This window comes from Alligator sinensis, unplaced genomic scaffold (assembly GCF_000455745.1).
Source record: "Alligator sinensis unplaced genomic scaffold, ASM45574v1 scaffold71_1, whole genome shotgun sequence".
NCBI classification, from domain to species: Eukaryota; Metazoa; Chordata; order Crocodylia; family Alligatoridae; genus Alligator; species Alligator sinensis.
In genome coordinates, this window is record NW_005841834.1 from 6,981,084 (window position 1) to 6,987,665 (window position 6,582).

Sequence of the window (6,582 nt, forward strand, 5' to 3'; positions counted from 1 at the left end):
GGGATGAATTTAAGACAATCCAATATATAATTTTCCTTGCATAGAATCTAATTATGGAGGGTTGTCTTAAATTCAAAGTCAATTTGGATTTGGATAGCTACAGTACTTTGTGCCTTCAAAGACTTTATACTTTAAGGATAAACATGGGTCCCCAATGATGGGCAATAGGAAAAGCACTGGTGAAAGAGAGGAAAGACAAATATTCAACTAGTTTGAATAATATTGCAAATGAATTGAGTATGTCTGCGTGTATTAAGTAGAGGCTATAGAGGAGTACACAAGGAGAAATTAGTAAGAAACAGTTGAAAGTAGTGGATTTTGAGAGAGACTTGAACACCTGAAAAACCTTCATTTTCCTACTGAAGGTTTCCATAAAAGATATTAAGTTGGCCTCAATGCTAGCCTTTTCTGTTGCTTTCCCACTTTTTTAAAATGTGGTTTCAAATAGATCACCTAATGCTAATCTCCACAGTCAGCATTCAGATTGATTCCTTAGATGCCTAAATGGGACTTTGGTAGAGTGTGAATACTCAGGTTTCAAGGTGTGATTCATATAGGCTGTGCACCAACATCTATAAAACACATCAGACACTGTACTTACAGATGTTTAAAAAAACCTAGAAAGCCATACTAAAGCTTCCAAGCCTGTTCTGAAGCAAATTCAGGTAGTAGACCTAACTCCTAAGCTCCATTTCAATTCATATTGTTGCTAGAGGTAGCCCCTCAGCTCACCCTAGGTACCCAGAAGGGCCTCCCATTAGAAGCTCAAAACCTATGCCTAACTCAGACTGACAGAAGAGTCCCCAAACCAGCAAGATATACAATAGACTAAGTGGCTGCATCGAGATGAGTGCGACCATGTGGTATGTAGTACCTCAAACATGTCTGCAATGCTACATGCCGCACATTCAGCTGTTCTCTGCGCTGCAAGGGAGCAGTATGGGGGGGGCGCGGGTTCTTTGACCCCCTGAATATCCTGGGGGGGAAAGAAACAGCACAAATAAAAAGCCAACTAGCTCACATGGGGGCAGCACACGCCACTCAAAACTAGAACCTGGCTGGTCAGAGCCCCACTTCAAGCTGCCAGCCAGACTCTGAGTGGTAGGATCACCACTGCTGCAGCCCCAGGAGGCCCCCAAAATCCCAGGTAAGGCTGCTGGGGCCAGTCCAGTGCTGGCCCCAGCCTCCCTTACCCCACCCAGGGTAACCTGCCATGTGCCAGAAATCGTGTGGCACAGGCATTTCCCAGGGACATCTAGCAGTGGCACACAGTGTCCTGCTATTAGTTGTCCCCCGGGAACCAAACGTCCACTCTCATGTGGTCGCGGCCAGTGTGGGCATTCTACACCCGCCTCCTGCAACTGAAACTGTCCATTGGGCACCCAAAAATGGAAGAGCCATGATGCGAGAAGGAGAGCAAGGTTTCCACAGTCTTGTCATACAATAGTGTATATATGTAACATTATATAGTTACTGCCCTAAAACCCATAAATAAACCTAGCAGCAAGGAACTGGAACCCCATTCTCTTTGTTACAAAGTGTGTGTCATGACCAACTGAGGGGGGTCTACAATCCAGGTCTCCATCTTTCTGGTCAAGTGTTCTAACTGATAGAACACTTTTTCTGTACATCGGATACTTTTGGCACAAAAAGCTGACTAAGCAGGCCACTGTATTTTCTACCCACTTCAGTTTCCAGTAGTAATGTGTACTGTTTTGTAGCGCTTATTGCCTATTCCCAGAAACGCATTGGACACTTTTTTCACTCTGGGAAAAGTTGGGATGGTGGGCATCCAGGGACATACCTGTGTCCAGGATGCCAGGGTGAAGGCCAGATCACTCTAAAGTCCTGACAGCTGCAGGGCTGCAGCTCCACAGAGAAAGGAAGGAAACCACAGTGAAGCCAGGGAAGCTTTAGGGTCCTGGCAGCTATGGGGAAAGGTGTCTCCCAGTGAAGCAGTTAACCCGCTTGCCTACCCATACCCCCAAAACGTGCCATTGAATGCCATACTGACTGAAGAAAAAAACTCCCAGATTGGGGGTGAGGCAGTGGCGGGGAAGAGCTTCTTTTTGCCACATCACTTACCTGCAGGACCTGAGAGCTTCCCTGATGTGATTGTGTGGCTCCCAGGTCCCTCTCTACACAGCTTGAGCCCACAGCTGCTAGACAAACAGCATAGACCCTTCAATTCCACTCCCCCCTACCCCAGCCTCAGTTCCAGCACCCACCAAAATCAGCACTGGGGCTTGTGCCCCCCATCTCCCACTTACAGTTATGCTACTGCCTATTCCAGCACTTTTGTAATAGGGATCAGGGCATAAATACTGGGGGGGGGCTGGCTTGCTTATCCTAATAGTGGCTAATTATGCAGTAAGCAGAATGGGGAACATTCAAAATGTTTCTGTTTCCTTTCTAGTACATTTTAGTGTATTGAAAGGGCATATTTGCTTAATAATTTAATAATAATAATAGATTACCACAATGATTACTGCAAGAGGGTCCATAAGCAAGAAACATGTTCATGCATTTAGCCAGTGACTATCCAGGAACCTGCAGACTTTCAAACTGTGCTGGCCAAAGCCTCTTGCCCTTTGGAGTCAGAACTGGAGATCTGGAAGAAGGAAGATCATCTAGTAATATTATGTTCTTTCCAGAACCCAAAAGAGACCAGAAGAAAACCTTGACACCTTTCTAGTCGGTAACAAAGCTCTCATTGACTTCAGTCAATTCCAGATTTCACCCAGACTCCTTACCCCAAGGACCTTACCAACTAAAGGGACAGTTGTGCAAGCACCTTAATTAACATGGGTGACTCTTTGCATATTCTACACTTCTGGCAGTTTGAGCCCAGCAAAGATATTGCCCTAGATTCTAAATTTACTTAAATATAACATAGTTTTTTCCCCATATAACAATGGGGATGCAAGCTCCTCATCTTACATTCATGTACAAGGAAACCTCATTAAATACATTGTCTGTCGTTAAACAGCTGTCAAAAGCAACATGTGCTCAGTAATGGAAACCAACTTATGAAGCTGATTAAATGCAGCAAACACTAAGCATGGCTATAAAACACATGGCCCATATTGGGCAAACATGCCGATGGGAACCTTTTTTCTTTTTTTGTGGTGCCCTTAAAAAAAAAAAAAAAAAAAAAAAAAAAAGCAGGTGTTCCCTCCACGGGGAACTGACACCAGGCCTGGATGTATTGCAATACCAGGCCGGCACCAAGAAGGCTAGAGCAAGCCCTGACTCCCTCACATGGTGCCAAAAATGATGATAAAATGTTGAGGCATAAGGAAATACAGAGGACCTGAGTGAGGAGTTGCATGATAGAGGGTGGGGTTTAGGGGTGTGAACACAACTAAGTTGCATAAGAAACATGCAGCCAACTAAGCCCAGGGGTGAGGGGGCATGATGCTTTCATAGCAAATAGTATACAAGAGACCCCACACAACAATACTGTATTCAAGTAAGGAGGTAGTTTGGAGCCTCACAGAGTTACAAGAGAGATGCAGGATATGGTTGTAGGGGAAGGGAAGAGTCCAAGATTTAGAAAGACCTTGGAGTCCTTTAGGTGTAACAGTGGGGGGCAGTGCTACACGTGACCTTAGCCAAAAATGCTGGGATGCTGATGGGAATCAACCATAAGGATAGGCTAGAACAGCCCTTATGCATAAGATATATGCTAGTGCCCATAGCACTCAATGCCAACTCTTTCATGTCATGGTGAGCCACTCCACTCTATATCTTTCAACTTCCACCTCACTCCTACAGCTGAGCTCAGCAAAGCCTTTCTTTCCCATTTCCAATGATTCCTGTTTCTTCACCAACCTTAAATGTCTGGCAAACATCACCAAACAGGGCCTCAAGCAGTTTACCTAGACTCCCTCTCTCAGCCTGTCACACATGATTAGTGTGGCCCCACTCTCCATGAGGTGGAGCGAGAGCAGGTTGCTCTGTACCTCATCTACATATACATTTTTGGAAGATCCCAGAACTTGTGACAAAAACACATGGTTCCAGTCATGAGAGCACTTGGATCCTTTGTGGGGGTTATCTGGAGTACACCCACATACTGAGCAGTGCTGAGCTATGGTGGGGGGGTCACTGTGACGTGAAATGATGTTGATTCTGCTGTTGATTCTGCCCAGCCCAATGACTTGTATGGTAAATCATGAGCCTTTTGTCTTGGAACTAATATTATGCATAGTATGTACTATATTTAAATAGATAAAGCGCTGCTCAAAAGTGTGTTTATAGAGTACGTGTGCTGTTTATTTCAAAGTCATTTTTTTCAATTTTGCCCCTCACTTCTGACAGTTGGGGGGAAGAGGGGGGGAACGACTGCAAGGGAAAGAAATTGTGGGGGGGGGGGGGTTGCAGAGGGCGGTCTGACTCCACCAGATCTATTTTCCCTGTTGAAACAGTTGGTGGAAGGGAACAAATTCAAAGCAAACCTCCAAATAATTAGATTCTATATGTGGAAAATTATAAATTCACAAATCTTCCATATATAGAATCTTAATTACTGATGGAGAGTCATCTTGTATTGAGGATTGTCTGATATTTCAATAAATACAGAAATAGTGACAAATAATGTTATTTGGTTTCAATAGTTTGCTACTAAATTTCACTTAGGTGGTAGACAGATGCATATTGAGAGCTTTAACTGTAGTATTATGAGATACATTTAGCACTGGAGTTTAGATCCAGCCACTCATTTTGTTTAAACCCTAGCTTTTGCTGTTCTTTACCTCACTTAAAGCGGTCAAACTATCTTACACATTGCAATTATACAATGATTTATTGCTTATCATTATATGCCAATTCTCCTTCATCAGGTTAACTTGTTTCATCATCTCTTAATGATGGATTGGGTTTCATAATATTTATGGTATTGTATATAAGTGTATATATTGTATATGTAATGATCTCTACTTTACAGAATAAAGAAGTTGACAAGTTGTTTGGCAAACTAGCTTTAAGTTGGGGATAGTTTGGTATCAGATTATTTTCAGGAATCATATACAGTTTATCACAAACTTAAGTCATCAGAAAATAATAATGTTTTAGACAAGAGTTAAACATTAATTAATATATACCAAAAGTTATGGACTTTGAAGAATAAACAGAAGCTGTGAGGGCTTCTAGGTATTTGACATCCAAATCTGTAACAATTCCTGATTTTTTTTTGTTGTTGTTGTCATTTTATATATATGTGTATATATATCCATGTGGTCTGTAGGGCAGTGTGTTGTGTTACAAGTCACTTTTTAAGTTGTTCATTAACTTAGCAAAGGAAGTGAAATTTTTCCCTATTTTCTTGTCATCAATTAATTTCTGGGAAAGGTTAGGAACTTTGTTTTCATGTGATTGATTAGGTTTTTTTTCTTGTACAGTGGTTGAAAGATGTAAAATTATATATGTACGTGTGTTATTTTGCATTTTTATAATTTATTCAGTGAATGTGGAAGATGACAAAACATAATCTTTTGTCATCTTCCTTGATGCATATTTTCCTTTCTAGTGCATACCTAACAATACTTCTTTTAGCTTTCCCCACTCTTTGGCCAGTAGATTAGCTTCTCATTGGCAATAATATATAGTACATTATGAAAGTCAAGAGTTCAAAGAAAGTATTTTATGTCTTCTCCAAGCTGTATGCATTGTCAGAGACAGCCCAAGAGGTTCAGCATTATCTCCCTGCTGAGTGACAAACCTTGATGTTGTGTCTCAGTAATTATCTGGGGTAGGACATTTCTATACGACACGTAGAATAATCAGTCTTGCAGTGTCAACACACCTCGTACTCTATATGGTCTGTTCACATTAGTCTGTAAATCTGTCTAGTGTATTTTAGACTTTTTGTGTATGGGATACCTGTTATAGAGAGTCCAAAAAAGAATTTAAGCACCTGAAATGGGTACCAAAATCCAAAATTGCAATCCAGACATCCCTCGTCACAGGTATGACCTGGACATGGGAGTTCAGGGCTCAGAAGCCAAGGGTTAACAAATATTATATGTCCAGAAACTAAAGCCAGGGGTCACAATACTGCATGTGTCAATCTAAGTCCAGTGTATCACACCTCAGGTCAAGAGGTTCTGTGGTCAAGGTTAGGTGTTAGGGAATCCCATACACAGGATTGGGTAAGCAGGAAGTAAAGTCCAAGGCAGGAAGAAGCCTGGAGCAAAGCTAAAGGCAGGGTAAGAGGGTCCAAAGCAGAGGCAAGATAGGAGTGTGGCAGGGGTTCAGACATGATCCAAACAGCAGCAGAAATACAGGAGTCAGGTAAGGAGATCTGTAACAGGGGTACTCAGAATACTGTTTCAGGGTCAAGACTCTGTAGGAAGTAGGAGGGTTTTATCGCTTGTGGCCCCCACTGGTTCTTCCATGTCACCTGATCCTCTGTTAGGAACTTCCTGGAAGGGCCCAGCCTGAGCTGGAGCAGGTGCATGACTGATCTCCTGGTGATCCAAAAGCCTGGCGCCTCTGCCTGTGGGCACCATGGGTTGGGGTTTGAACTCTGAGAACCCTGACACCCCTGTTCCACAGCTATTGCCCCAGGAAGTTCTTTCC

General features: G+C 42.6%; 1 protein-coding gene across 8 annotated transcripts in view; it reads left to right on the top strand.

The window, feature by feature from the left end:
- The window catches only part of NCOA2 (nuclear receptor coactivator 2), a 263,699-nt gene that overhangs the window by 231,666 nt on the left and 25,451 nt on the right, over nucleotides 1-6,582 (top strand). The gene's annotated exons all lie outside the window — the stretch shown is intronic.